The sequence below is a fragment of the Mus musculus genome, chromosome 18 (genome assembly GCF_000001635.26).
Source record: "Mus musculus strain C57BL/6J chromosome 18, GRCm38.p6 C57BL/6J".
Lineage (NCBI taxonomy): Eukaryota > Metazoa > Chordata > Mammalia > Rodentia > Muridae > Mus > Mus musculus.
The window spans coordinates 54,560,669-54,576,364 of NC_000084.6; the positions used below are offsets into that span (position 1 = coordinate 54,560,669).

At 41.8% G+C, this 15,696-nt stretch overlaps 1 long non-coding RNA gene across 2 annotated transcripts; it reads left to right on the forward strand.

Moving 5' to 3' along the window:
* Positions 1-13,221: 13,221 nt before the first annotated feature.
* Positions 13,222-15,223, forward strand: Gm52356. Of its 2 annotated transcripts, none has more exons than XR_003952652.1 (2): positions 13,222-13,258; positions 14,816-15,223. It is a non-coding gene; the product is annotated as a predicted gene, 52356 (long non-coding RNA). The 2 variants fall into 2 exon arrangements; XR_003952653.1 differs by lacking the exon at positions 13,222-13,258 and adding an exon at positions 13,576-13,644.
* Positions 15,224-15,696: the final 473 nt, after the last annotated feature.

Genomic DNA, 15,696 nt, shown 5'->3' on the forward strand with positions numbered 1-15,696 from the left:
CCCTGGGCAACTCCTGTGAAAGGGTTGTTTGACCCCTAAAGGGGTTGTGCTCCACAGGTTAAGAACAAGTACACTAGAGTGTCAAATGGAAGGATGGTATGTGTCAGTACAGTGACAGGAAACATGAAATGACATGCCACAGCAAGAGAAAGACAAGTCAGGTGGTATATTTTTTTGTCTTTTATAAAACTTTGGGTGGGAGCACCTAGGTGGGCCCAGCCAAAGTGTTCCCCTAAAGGATCATCATTTGACAGGTCGAGTACAAAAGGAACTTTATTGGGAGGAAGGAAAGGGAACCTGGAGAAGTGGTTGAGTGGGGAAAGGAGTGGGATAGAGAAGGACAGGAAGAGAGGAAGAGAGGGAAAGCCAGCCAGAAACACGTGGGAACAGAGAGAAAGAGAGAAAATGGAGAGAGAGAGAAAGAGAGAGAGAGAGAGAGAGAGAGAGAGAGAGAGAGAGAGAGAGAGAGAGAGAGAGGAGTAGTCTTTTTATAAGTATGACTCCTGGATCATACCTGGCAGGCAGAAATGCAAGCTGCTGCTAGGTAGCTCTTGGGTAGAGCCTAGAGGAACTGCCAACAATATTAACTTTCTAAAGTTGCCATAGCAAAGTGAGACAAACTGAGTCTCTTAGAACAAGATTCACTGTCTTGTGATTATAGTATCGAAACACATAAAAACATGTTTAAAAAGTTATTTTACTTTGTGTATATGCATGTTTGCATCTATGAATGTATGTGCAGCACATTGTGACTGGTACCCATGGAGTCGAGCAGAGAGCATTGGATCTCATGGAACAACTCTGAGTTACTGATGGCTGTGAGGTCCCATTTGGGTATTGGGAGCCAGACATGCTCTCAACTGCTAAGCCATTTGTACAGTTTCAAGACACATGAAATTATGATGCCAAAAGGAAAGGACCCTTTGTAAGGTGTAGGCAAGTCCTTGTTTCTTAGGTTCTAGCACACTGTTTCTGGTATTGCCCCACACCATGCCAGTGTCTTCACACTGAGGTCTTCCTGAGTCTTCACACAGTCTTCCCTCTGTGCATGTCTGCCTCTGTATTCACCTTTTCTTTTCTACCAGAATACTAGCCGTGCTGAATTACAGCCTCTCTGCCTCAGCAGATCCCAGCTCTCAGTCTGGTCACATTCTGAGGGGTTGGGGCTTAGGACTCCAGCCTGTGTCTTTGCCAAGATGACCAGCTGTTTTGTTTGAGGTCATTGTTCCCAGAGAAAGAGGACGAGTTAGTGCACAGGCAGGACATCTCCAAGGTTGGACTAGAATGCAGAGCTGTGTAACTTTTGCAGAATATAAAGGAAAACCAGTGAGATAGTTTATCAGATCATGTTCTTTGAAAACACCCCAGGAAACTTTTGAAGAGGAAGTTGACAACGGGGACTTGGAATGAAGGACACCATGAGCGAGTCTTTCCGATGCTTTTCGGAGAACTGTGGTATCCATCTTGGTGCAGGGTACATGTCTGCAACGAGGAAGGAAAGATGTAGGTGAGATTTGGGTAGCACCATAGACTGTAAAATGTTCCTTAGGCCTCCATCTTCTCCAGAGAGAGCCCAGATGCCCAGGTTTTTTTTTTCTTCTTATTTAATTCCCTTCACAATATTAACATCATGCCTTGTGTCTTAAGTCAGGCTACCTTAATAAAATACCAAAGACTGTGTGTATAATAATTGCCTAGTTGCTGCCAAAATGCCCATATCCATTAACTTTGCAGGTTAGAAATGCAAAATACAAACTTTAAGTCATGCAGATATTTAGTTTCTTATACCATGAGCTCAGTGAGAATTTGAAATGTCTCACACGATGAAAAGATTTAAAAATCTACTGTTATAGAGATTAAACTCAAAGTCTCTGTTACAGTTTAATTTCAGATAAATAATTTTTATTTCTTAAGGCTTTTAATTTATTTTTATTTTATGTGTATGCATTCTGTTTGCTTATGTGCACTTGGAAGGCAGAAGGTGTCAGATTCCCTGGAACTGAGGTTAGAAATGGTGGTAGGTGGCCATACAGGTGCTGGGAACAGAATCCATTTAGGTTCTCTGCAAGCTCAGAGAGTGCTCATGGCTATTGAATCATCTATTCTGCACGATAGAGCATAATTTTTCAATGCACATGTAAAACAATAAAAACATTTTTATTTCAAGTTTGATAGGGCATCCTGTGTTTTTATTTGCTGTATATGGAAACCATGAGAAGATAAATTAAAGCACATGATTCTCTTATTTTCATTTTAGACAGGGACAGGTTGGCTGGCCTCAAGTCCACTATGTATCCAAGGATGACCTTACACTACTGATGATCCTGTCTCTGTGTCTTGAGGACTCCAGTTGTGCACTGCTACACCTGTCTTGTGCATTGTGAGGGATAGAACCCAAGGCTTAATGCTTCCGAAGCCTGCTAAGGAAGCCCTCTACCAATCAAGCGGTTCTCCCAGCCTCACTGTGTTTCTAAATGCAACAAAAATTCCTCACATTTAAAACTTGTATGCAACACTTGGGTATATTTACACCTAACAGTTCAATATTTACCTGAAGTAGAAATCTAAGCAGACATCCTATGAATCATGAATCTAGCAGCCTTAATTAGAATAATTGGCTGGATTGGAAACAATAACGACAATTTCTAAAGAACATGAGTAAAAAAAAAAAACACAACATTTTCTTTTCTAGTTAAGTAAAAATTATGGTTCTCTAACAGAACATTTTAGGACAAAGATTGTATCTTATTTCTTGTCTCTTATCTTCCTCCAATGCCTATATAGAGGCATTAGAGAGAGAGAGAGAGAGAGAGAGAGAGAGAGAGAGAGAGAGAAAGAGAGAGAGAGAGAGAAAGGAAGGAAGGAAGGAAGGAAGGAAGGAAGGAAGGAAGGAAGGAAGGAAGGAAGGAAGGAAGGAAAAGAAAACCAGACATGTTTAGTGCATGCCTGTAATCCAAGGACCAGGAAGGCTGAGACAATGTTTTAGTTATGGGTATTATTGTTGTGATAAACTCTATGACCAAAACAATTTGGGAAGAAAAGGGTTTATTTGATTCACACTTCCACATCATTGTTCATCACTGAAGGAAATTAGGTTAGGAAGTCAAACAGAGCAGGAACCGGTAGGCAAGAACTGATGCAGAGGCCATACAGAGGATACTGCTTAATGGCTTTCTCGTCCTATAAAAGCCAGGACCGGGTAGCCCACAATGGGCTGAGCCCTTCCTTATCAGTGGTAGTGGAAGGGCAGCTCTGGGATGAACTAGAAACCCTAGGAAAAGAGAAACTTCCAGAAACCTATAAGGGTGACCCTAGCTAAGACTCCTAGCAAGAGAGGATATGGAACCTGAAATGGCCACTTCCTGTAATAAGGGAAGACTTCCAATGGAAGGATGGGGACACTAATGTACCCACAAGATCTTCAACTCACAATTTGATCTGCTTACAAGATGTGCAGGGATAAAAATGGAGCAGAAATTGAGGGAATGACCAACCGATGACTGGCCCAACTTGAGACCCATGCCATGAAAGAGAGAGCCCACCTCTGACACTATTCATGATATTCTGCCTTACTTGAAGAGATAGGCTAGATAACTGTGTTCTGAGAGGCTTCACCCAGCAGCTGATGAAAACAGGTGCAGAGACTCACAGCCAAACGTCATGCTGAGCTCGGAGGATCTTGGGGGATGAGGGGAGGTGAAAGGAAAGGGTTGAAGGAGCCAGAAGGGTTAAGGACACCATAAGAAAACCTAGAGGACCAACTAACCTGGGCCAATGGGGGTTCCCAGAGACTGAACTGCCAACCAAAGAGCATGCATGGGACAGACCTAGGCCCCCTATACATGTATGACAGATGTACAGATTGGTCTTCAAGTGAGTCCCCTGGATCAGGGCTTTCTCTGACTCCATTGCTTGCCTTTGGATCCCTTTCCCCTAACTGAGCTGCCTTGAATTGGCTTCTAGTTCTACTGCAACCTGTTGTGCCAAGGAGGGTGGATATCCGTGAGAGACCTCTTGTTCTCCGAGGAGAAAGGGGTGGGGAACAGGGTGCAGAGTAGGGAAGTAGGTTAGAGGAGGTCAGGAGGGAGAAAAAAAAACTGTTGGGATGTAAGTTTAATTAACTAACTTTTAAAAATACAAATATATTTATTTTTTAAAACAGAAAGAAAAGAAAGAAAGAACAAAGAGAAAATGCTCTGTAAGTGTGTATGCTTACAGCCCAATCTTTTAGAGGCATTTCCCCAATTGAAGCTCCCTCCTTTTTGATGACTCTAGCTTGTACCAAGTTGACATAAAACTAGATAGCACAAGCAGGAGGATTGCAAATTAGAGGACCTGCCATATAAACTGGGATCCTGTCTTGGAAGAACCCACAGCACTCAAAAGACATTATCTAGTAAGAGTTTACTGGAGTCAAAGACTATGAAATTAGAAGATTTAAGAGATAGAAGTAGAAACTACATTGCCATCCCAACTCCAATGCCCCAGGTTTCTAGAAGGACCTAGAAGAGTCCTATTTTGACTCAAAGAGTACTGGAGGTTTTATACTAAGAGCAATAGGTATAACCTGGAATATACTAGGCTGACATCTTTCTCTTAGATCCTACTGTGTCAGTCCTGAGGTGTGTGGCATGTGGCAGAGAGGCTAGAATATCATCCATTCCAGTGGTTGTTGAGACTCTAATCCTGCTATCAAAGGTATGAGGAGACATAATCTCTCTCTTGGCTACTTTATTCTCTACGGAACTCAGTGCCCAGATATAATTCTTGCCCTAGCTCTTTGTCCAGCCTCCTTTCCTAGGTGTAGTTTCTTTGGTCATTTTATGGCCATTTCCCAGGCATGAGGGAATTATCCTATAGTGAGAGCACCCTGTTCTACTAGAGTCTGGACTTGCTTCAGGTTGAGGCTGTCAGACATTGACATCTGCACAGTGGTTTTTACTCTATTTCCCTGGGCACATTTCTCTGATGTTCACTGCCCAAATTTCACAGGACACACTTTCTACTTACCACTGAAGCCTCAAATGTTCAGTTAGATACTAATCCAGGAGCTTAATGCATTTGATGCAATGTTTGTTTTGGATTCTGATGGAAACCTTGAAAAAGCCAACAGTAAACAAAACCTTCTCTGGCCCATTATCTTCATAAGATACTCTTCCCTGCACAGCAGGGCTTAAGTAGGAGCAGGGCCTTTCTGCCTTAGCAACAAGCTCTCAATGGAATCATTTAGGATTTCCCTGTCACTGGTGTTCCCACCTGGTTTTCACAGGAAGTAGCAGCATTCATTCCATCACATCTTTCTTGCATATGTTTTTTTTTTCCTAGTATAGCATCCTCGGATAACATACTTGCTGAGTATCTGCCTCACCACACATTTCCTGGGGATTTGTTGGTTTGTTTTCTTTTCAACATTGGAGATGGAACTTAAGGACCCATGTATGTAAGGCAGTACTCTACCACTGAGCTACATCCCAACCACACCATAGGTGTTCAGATATTCATTTCCTTCCTGGATAAAAGTGTATTTGGCTTTTGAGTGACTATAAGCCCAGTGTTAGCACCAAACCAGAAGTCCTTAGTAAAATTTGACTGGATTTCTTTTCTGTCTATTTCCAGGGTCATTCCTGGTTGTACCTATGGCTCTTAGTCTAAATCCTCCAGAATTCTATGAGTCAAAATAGGACTGCGGTTCTGGATTCTTCTAGAACCTGGGGATTGGGGTTGGGATAGCAATGTGGTTTTTTACTTATATCTTGCAAACTGATTATGATCCTCAAGAACAACAAAAGTTGCATCATAATGAACTCGATACACATGTGCATAGGGTCACAGGGTGTGTTTTAATTGTTCACTCACTCTGTAACCTCATTAAAAGTAGGCTTCTCCAAGCTAAATTACAACAAGGTAAAGAAAATTTTCTAATAGGTAAGTTAAATATAGATTAAATTGTAATGGATACTCCATGGAGTTTTGTCCTCGAGTTTGTTGTGTTTAAGTGGGCCATTGCTGTAATTAGGTGTCTTTAGGAGGCCTCTTTCAAAACCAGAATAGATCTAAGGACCTTTGAGAACTATTCCCTCTGTTCTTAAATTCAATACTTTCAAGCTTTCTTCTTATCACCAAGCTTTTTTTTTTAAACCTCATCAGGATGATCCCAAATTACCTCTGTTGGTAAATTATTCAAATGGGGTGTTGTGGGGCAGGGAAGCTTTTAAATAGATTTGATAGGACAAGTTCTTTAGCAAGTCATTAAGATAAGAGATCCCAGCAGGGGTGGGAGCTGCTTAGATTAGAACAAAGCCTCTTCTCTTCTCTGTCCTTTCTCCTCAACTCTCTTTTCTCTCTTGTCTCTAAAGGGGGAGAGGAGGGGAGGAGAGAGAGAGACAGAGACAGAGAGAGACAGAGAGAGACAGAGACAGACAGAGAGACAGAGACAGAGACAGAGGGAGAGAGAGAGAGAGAGGGAGAGAGAGATTGATTTAACTAAATGCCATTCAGTATAACAAATCCCCCACCCTTTTCTAAAGCAGTGAAACCCTATCGCTTGCAGGATTATAAAACACATGCAATATTATCCAATATGGAAGTATAGCCTGGGGGTAAAAAGCCTCATTCTAAGTTCACTGGTGATTCGAGAGATGATGAATGTTGAAGAAAATGCTTCCCAGAGATTCTGAGGATGGCAGTACGGAAGACTCAGAGAAGATGAAGTGTAGTATGTGTGTTTCCAGAGATAAACTCAAGAAGGATGTTTGTTCTCTAGAAGCATCTATTGTGGTTTTTTTTGGGGGGGGGCAATATTTAATTGCTGCAGAAATTTCATGCTACCAAAAAACTATTTGTTGAAATGTAGATATTAGTAACTGATGACCTTAAAACCCACAGTCTGCCTGAATCAAGACAGAGATTCTGCAAGACTCCTGTGCAGTTAGCCCTGGTATAGAGAACATTGCATGAGCCAATTACAGTATTATACAGGTAGCAGGATGCAGAAAGCAGTTAAGAATTTCTACTCAGAAGTTCAGTGCTTTCTCTCCATGTATAACTAATTAATCCAACCCCACACATAATTACAGAAATTTGCATAAAGCTTGGTATCCGTAATTACGGACGTTGGCTATAGTACTCTTACAGTTTCAATTTTCCTTATTGGACAAGACATCAAATCCGGATTTAAGAAGCCTATCCACTAGAATGTTGCTGTCTTTTGAAGATTCGAACTTGTCCAAAACTGTCAGGAAAAGATGGCCACAGCAGGCATTTCTGTCAATTCCCTTATAAAAGGAAAACCCAATATGTGAAAAGTAAGGTATGGATCCTACTGCTCTTCTCAAGTCTCTTTCTTTTGCTCTCCCAGCAAGAAGTAGCTTTCTGAGGCAAGGGATGTAGCATAGCAAAATATGATGGAAGAGTGACACCAAGAAGTGACCAGTGCTGACAGCCAGCTTTCCCAGTGGGAAAATGAGCGCTCTTTTAGGAATTTGATGCCATGATCTCTGAAGAAGGTAAGTGTTTTGACCCCTGAAAGATAGCACATCCCTATTTTCTTCATGACATTTTCCATATAGGAAAGTTACAAGTTGTCAGCAGGTCACAAGGATCCAATGCCCATGCTAAACATAAACTCACACATATTTTGTTGGCCTTATCATTTCTTTTTTGGTTTGGTTTAGCTGTAAAGAGAGAGCAAACTGCTGGTGGTAGAATGCTGGCAGTAGAAGTTGTGCGTGTGAGAGGGAAAGAGAACGCTCTGAAGCTTAAACAATTCTACTATGAGCCCAAAACTGCTCTGAAACCACAATCCATTTCACAAAGGTGATATGAATCTAGATGCATACTTCTCTTTTTGGCTCCTTCTTTTTTTTTAATTTTATTTTAACTAGGTATTTTCTACATTTACATTTCCAATGCTATCCCAAAAGTCCTCCATACCCCTCCCCCACTCCCCTACCCACCCACTGCCACTTCTTGGCCCTGGTGTTCCCCTGTACTGAGGCATATAAAGTTTGCAAGATCAAGGGGCCTCTCTTCCCAGTAATGGCCAACTAGGCCATCTTCTACTACATATGCAGCTAGAGACACGAGCTCTGGGGGTACTGGTTAGTTCATATTGTTGTTCCACCTATAGGGTTGCAGACCCCTTTAGCTCCTTGGGTACTTTCTCTAGCTCCTCCATTGGGGGCCCTGTGATCCATCCAATAGCTGACTGTGAGCATCCACTTCTGTGTTTGCTAGGCCCCGGCATAGCCTCACAAGCGACAGCTATATCAGGGTTCTTTAAGCAAAATCTTGCTAGTGTATTGAATGGTGTCAGCGTTTGGAGGCTGATTATGGGATGGATCTCCGGGTATGGCAGTCTCTAGATGGTCCAACCTTTTGTCTCAGCTCCAAACTTTGTCTCTGTAACTCCTTCCATGGGTGTTTTGTTCCCAGTTCTAAGAAGGGGCAAAGTGTCCACACTTTGGTCTTCATTCTTCTTGAGTTCCATGTGTTTTGCAAATTGTATCTTATATCTTGGGTATTCTAAGTTTCTGGACTAATATCCACTTATCAGTGAGTGCACATCATGTGAGTTCTTTTGTGATTGGGTGATCTCACTCAGGATGATTCCCTCCAGGTCCATCCATTTGCCTAGGAATTTCATAAATTCATTCTTTTTAATAGCTGAGTACTACTCCATTGTGTAAATGTACCATATTTTCTGTATCCATTCCTTTGTTTAGGGACATCTGGGTTCTTTCCAGCTTCTGGCTATTATAAATAAGGCTGCTATGAACATAGTGGAACATGTGTCCTTCTTACCAGTGGGAACATCTTCTGGATATATGCCCAGGAGAGGTATTGCTGGATTCTCCGGTAGTACTATGTCCAATTTTCTGAGGAACCGCCAGACTGATTTCCAGAGTGGTTGTACAAGCTTGCAATTCCACCACCAATAGAGGGGTGTTCCTCTTTCTCCACATCCTCGCCAGCATCTACTGTCACCTGAATTTTTGATATTAGCCATTCTGACTGGTGTGAGGTGGAATCTCAGGGTTGTTTTGATTTGCATTTCTCTGATGATTAAGGATGCTGAACATTTTTTCAGGTGCTTCTCAGCCATTCAGTATTCCTCAGGTGAGAATTCTTTGTTTAGCTCTGAGCCCCATTTTTAATGGGGTTATTTGATTTTTTGGAGTCCACCTTCTTGAGTTCTTTATATATATATATATATTGGATATTAGTCCCCTATCTGATTTAGGATAGGTAAAGATCCTTTCCCAATCTCTTGGTGGCCTTTTTGTCTTATTGATGGTGTCTTTTGCCTTACAGAAGCCTTGCAATTTTATGAGGTTCCATTTGTCGATTCTTGATCTTACAGCACAGGCCATTGCTGTTCTATTCAGGAATTTTCCCCCTGTGCCCATATCTTCGAGGTTTTTCCCCTTCTCCTCTATAAGTTTCACTGTCTCTGGTTTTATGTGGAGTTCCCTGATCCACTTAGATTTGACCTTAGTACAAGGAGATAGGAATGGATCAATTCGCATTCTTCTACATGATAACCGCCTGGCTCCTTTTTAATTCTTTGAAGTTAGCGTTATATCCACAGCTGAGTTGTGGCTATCTTCTTTAGACCGAGTTTTACATTTACTTTTCCCAGACAGAAGCAAATAGATTTCTACTGACCCATCGGGGGCACCAATGACAGAATGACACAGCTATTCTTCACATATCAGTGAGTCATTTAGCTATTTTTTTTACAGGAGTGTAAGTGAGGAGGTTTATGTTGCTAACAACAAGAATTAAAGATGATGTAGGCAGCCAAATGCAACAACCAAATCATGAAATTATTTATTAAGCAAGATGTGAAAACCAAGAACGTCAGTGTTTTTGCCTAGTCTCTATCTATCTATCTATCTATCTATCTATCTATCTATCTATGCATATGCATACATATGTTTGAAAGACAGAGAAAGTGATCTTGTATTTAAATCTAATTTGTCTAGTGTCATAGGATAGGCAAGGCTTATGTCATACTTTTGGAAGTATGATTAGGTGTTTAAAAAGATATGTTCTGAATTCCATGATTCTTTTATTGTTGGAATCTGATTGAAATTTCAGGAAAATCACTATAGTGGCAAGACATAGACCTTGGATAGTGGTTAGTCTTATTGTCAACTAGACACAAAGTTGAGTCATCTTGGAAAAGGAAGCTTAATTGAAGAGTTATCACCATCAAGTTGGTCTGTGCCCTTGTATATGGGGGATGATTCTCTTGACTGAGGATCGATGAAGGTCCAGTCTTGTGTGAATAATTTCAATTCTAAGCAGGTGGGCATGGGCTGAATAAGAAAGCAAGCATAGCTATACAGTAAGAACAATTCTTCCCTCCATGGCCAATATTTGAAGTTCCTACAGTCTTGAGTCCCTGCCCTGAAGTCCCACAAAATGATGGATTATGACCTAGAAGTTGTAAACTGAAATAAATGCTTTCTCCCTCAAGTTGTTTTAGTCAGTGTATCACAGCACGGGAGAAATAATAGTTACTCTTCCCAAACCGTGACTTTCCATTTCAGTGCCTTGAGCTTCACCTGCATGGTTTCCATTTTTGTGGCACACAGTAACCATTCAAGTGAGTCACTGAGTCAGTTCGCTTTGAGGAGCTCCCCTCTGTCTATTTGCCTACATGACATGTGTCGTGAGCTCCAAGGAAGCACAGAGAGTACAAGGTCTCTGATGCTGTCAAAACTCAAGTCAAAGAATCCAAACTAAATAGAGACCTACACCTCCCTCCTGTGACAGAGGCCCAACTATTAGGTAACAGCAGCACACGATGTTTAGGTTTCACTATCTGCTCCCTCAGGAGCTCACAGGCCTTTCTCACGCGCACGTGTTACCAGGGATTTTGAGTTAGAATAGAAATATACAACCTGGGAGGTTGCTGTTTAGGGACAGGTGTAAGACCTGATTTTCAGGGTCTTGGAAATGGATATCTGCTTTCCTGCTTTCATCAGCACACATAGAAACCCAGGACCTTATCTTATCTAATACAGAATTTCAACACGTGGTGGGTGGAAAATGGAGAAGGTATGCTGGCTTAAGACTCTGTCATTGGACGACTACAGTTATCTCACTTATAAAAGGAAGGTTTGCATTGACCTCTAAAATAAGCAGCTAAAAGTTTTAAGATACTGGAAGTAATTCAGTACTTTACAAAACCCTGTGGCTAATCAGTGTTTAATGTTTCTGCTGGGTCCATAGTGATTTTCTGAGATTATGGACAGTATCTTCTCAGGTCAGCTTAATTTTTTTTTAGCCTTGTTATATAGTAGAGGCACAAACCTACAACCAACCACTCCACAAATGTTTAAGAAAATAGCAACCAAATTTGCACAGAAATTCTTTGTGTCCAGGCAGAGAAATACTGTCTCCAGGCAGAGAAAATAGCAAAGGAAAAGACCACAAAACTTTAAAAGTGGCATATGGGAAATGTTTGAAGAACATAAAGAAGACTAGTGTTTGCAGGGAAGCAAGATGGAAAAAATAAGACCCAGCAGGAGGCCAGCCTCCACCCATAATGTCTATAGAAGACCACATTTCATTCCTAGCACAACTTGAAACATCAGCTTCCAACACAAGATGGATGGAGTGAAGCCATCTGAATGAGCTGCCAAGGTGTATGACTAGGCAGAGGCTGAGAGGATTAAACCATTTTAGCAGGAGAAAGGGATAAAGAAAACAGAATACAAAAGAGGAAAAAAAAAGAACAGTGAAGGGGAAAAGGAAAAGGCATTTGAGGTAAAGGCGGCATCCTGAATAAAGATGAAAATTTCTTTGGTATTTTTTTCAAAAGCCACTGAGATTTGCTAACATCTAAAATAGGAGGTAAGCAGCTGCACATGAGTGAGTGAGGAAAGTGAGCAGGTGCTAGGAATGATGCTGCTACAGCCACAGCTATGCAGGGCCATAAAGTGTATGCATTTGATGTATGCTAGAATTCTGTATGTCATTAGACCAGCCATGTAGCAAGAAGGCTAACAGTCTTCCATAGTCTATTTCTCTTTCCAACATCTAACATAAGGCTATTGGATACCTAGTATGTATTTCTGGGTCACCTAAACTACTCACAGTTTTATATCTTTACTAAATAAATCACCCAGATTTGTACCAAGCCAGGTAGATCAAGAACGCTTCTTGTAGGCACTGATAATTACCGCTTAGCAGTCAGGGAAGCTACCTCCGTTCTTCTGGCCTATAAAATTAACAAGGCACCTAGTTTGTTAGAATGACTCATGTTGCTTGAGTAGAATTTTATTACCTTACTTGAAGTACAAGTCAACTTTTCCAGGGAAGACAGGGTCAAAGGGAATTTTAATACTTGCCCATGGAAAGTAGTTTCCCATTATATATATTTGCATATATAATGTTCTACCATAGCAACTCTTAGAGTAGATAATGTAGCTGTTATCATTTTTGTTTTACTTTTCTGGAAACCAAGAGCAAGAGGTTGTGCACCAAATATAGTAGAATCATAATGGAAGACATATCACCTGTGTCTCTGTCATTGGAGTGAAAAGTAATGTTAGGAGGGACACACATACACTACAATTTTATGATTTGAGTAGGAAAAAAGCAATGGTCTTTCTCAGCTAAACTTTTATATAAATGATCTGTTTCTCTTTTTAAAACAAAAATTATTCCGGAACTTATGTTTCACCAGATACTATTCTAGTCATTGGTGACATAACAGCAATCAAAAGTAACTGTCCTGTTATTTACATTCTGGTGGAAAATTGATAGTAATCACCTAAATTGTGTTGACTCAGATGATCCTATACAGTATAGGCAATAACAAACCAGGGAGGGTAGCTGGGAGCAGTGTCGGTGAGATGAAGATGTAAGTAGGCTGCTGAGGAAAAGCATCCTTCAGGTCACAGCATTTGAGTGAAGGTCTGAGAAAGGCAATGCTGTGAACCAACAGGAGAGCCATGAATTCAAAGCAGACAAAATAGCACTTGCCAAAGCCCTGAGAGGAGAGATGTCTGGGTTGTTGGAGAAATGATACAGGGCTCTATATAGATAAGCCAGAAAGGTAAATTTGCAGCTGGGTGTAGTAATGCAGGGGGACGGTCCTAATTACCTTTTGGTTTCTGTGATGAAATACTACGGCCACAATCAACGTATGGAAGAACGTTTATGTTGGCTTACAGTTCCAGAACGGGTGTCTGTAATGGCCAGTGAGGCTGGAACATTAAGCCGTGAAACCACATCTTCAAGGGTAAGAAAAAGTCATACAAAGTGAACTGGAAGGCAAATCCCAGTGAACTCAAACCCCACCCATGGAGAAGAGTGAGTGTTTGTGATGCTTTGACTTCATCGAGAATCTGCGGGTGCTAAGGCTGAAGACCCTTCTCTCCAGTTGGTCCTTGATCAACCAATAAAGAAGCCAGCTGCTAATGGCTGGGCAGGAAGAAAGAGGCAGGACTTCCGGGTTCCCGAAGGCTAGAAGAGAGGAGGAGGAGAGTCAAGATACTTGGGGGAGAAAGATGGAACAGACTCAGCTGTAAGGGAGATCTTCTAAAATGTAGGTGGAAAAGGAAAGCTACCCACACAAGGGCAGCCTGAGAGTGTTTTGGACAGCAAGATCAATGAGCTTCACAGAAGGTAACCTGGCAACTAAGTTGAAGATAGATTTAGAGGTGTTGAACCAGGTATAAAGGTCAGGGCATGCTAGCTGCAGAAGAAGGCTTAGAGGAACCCAGCTACACGGCCAAAAAGGCAGTTTAAGAATGAACTAAGGTGTATGTGTCTTTCATCTGCAGATCCAAGATAACTCTTGGGCAGGTGTGGGCCTGCGACCAGTTGGGAGCACAAAGCAGGACAGCCAAAAAGCTCCCGCTACACACCTGCAGGGCCACACTTCTTCCAGCAAGACTTTAGTGCCTCAAGTTTTGCCGGGCGTGGTGGCACACGCCTTTAATCCCAGCACTCGGAAGGCAGAGGCAGGCGGATTCTGAGTTTGAGGCCAGCCTGGTCTATAAAGTGAGTTCCAGGAAAGCTAGGGCTACACAGAGAAACCCTGTCTCGAAAAACAAAACAAAACCAAGCAAGCAAACAAACGAAAAAGTTTCCATAACATTCCCCAACCAGCACCATCAACTGTGGATCAAATACCCAAGCGTATGGGGGAATATATCTCATTTAACCCACCAGAAGGACCAAGATTTTAATAAATGAGCTTTCTTTTGGGGAGTGGGGTGAGAAGTAAACAATGATTTATATCAAACCATAACAGCAACTTTCCTAAAGTTAGTCTTGGGGAAAGAGAACAGAAAACTTGGCAAAATAGTTCCCAGAAAAAGGCAGGGGTTCAGCAGTATCCAATGCTATGTGGCTATTCTGCAGGTTGGAGATATTGAGAATTCCCTGGCTTCCTGTGCCTCCTGCCTGTCTCGCCACTGCCCACCTTAGCACAGCAGCATCACCTCCCACAGCTGTATCCTGCTCTCTGTTCAAGCTTTTATCTCTCTTCCCCAAGTTCAGGTGTCTAACTTCAGCTGACCCTCTGTGCAGAGGTTCTCAACCTGTGGGTTGTGACCCCTCTGGGGGATACATATCAGATATTTTCCTTTACAATTCATAAAATTACAGTTATAAGGAAGCAACGTTTTTGATTTTATGGTTGGGAGTTCACCACCACATGAGGAACTGTGTTAAAGGTTCGCAGCATTAGGAAGGCTGAGAACCACTGCTCTTGTGTGCAGCTAACTCTTTTGTTTCTCTTTTGTAGATTCACTCAGGGATTTCTGAATAAAACTCAACATTTCTCTTTTAGAATGAGCTTAGCCTTGAGGTCAGCTCCATCCTTCTTCCTTTCTCCACCTTGGAACCTGAAAAGTGAAGCAGCTAAAAGGAACCTCATGCTTTCGCAGATTCTGCACTTCACACCTGATAAATGCACCCTGTTTTATATTCATGAAGATTCTCTTCTGTAGGAAGACTATTGTCCCAAAGCACACAACCCCTGCACCAATATTTGGCATGCCACATTACATTCTGGCCCACTATGCCTCCAGAAATGTGTGCTTGCATTCCCGCAGCCATTGTAACCTTGGTTTTCCAGCTTTATTTTCTCCCATGTAAGGAGATGATTTTCCCTTTTTCCCTCTCCTGTGTTGTTTTGCTTGAATTCCGCCCACATGGTTCCACCTGTAGCGTCTCGGATTAAAAGTTTCACACATAAGATGCTCCTCTGAGTTCCTCTCTACACATCCCCTGCCATTCTGGTGACTGGGAGGTTTATTTATTTATTTGTAGTTAGTTAATAAGTTAGTTAGTTAGTTAGTTAGTTAGTTCATTTTTCTAGAGATGCTTATGTATATTTGTGCGGGATGAGGTCACCATTATTTCTAATGAGAAAACCTTCTAGCTCCATGTAGCCTCTGTGAGAAGTCACAAGTGGCTGCCTTTCTACTGGAAAATAACCTGTCACTGGCCTGATCCAAGAGGACCCAACTACTGCAAAGGAGGTGGTGACAGACTGAGGAGGCTGAGGGGGCTCCCCATTCTTTCCTTGTTGTTCTTTCTCAGGAAACCAAGTCCCACTCTATCTCTCTGTTCCATACATTTCATTATAGCTAGTGCCAACGAGTCCCCACAAAATGAGAGTTTAAAAAGACAACATTGTTTTCTGATGGTGGGACCCAGCAAGCTGAC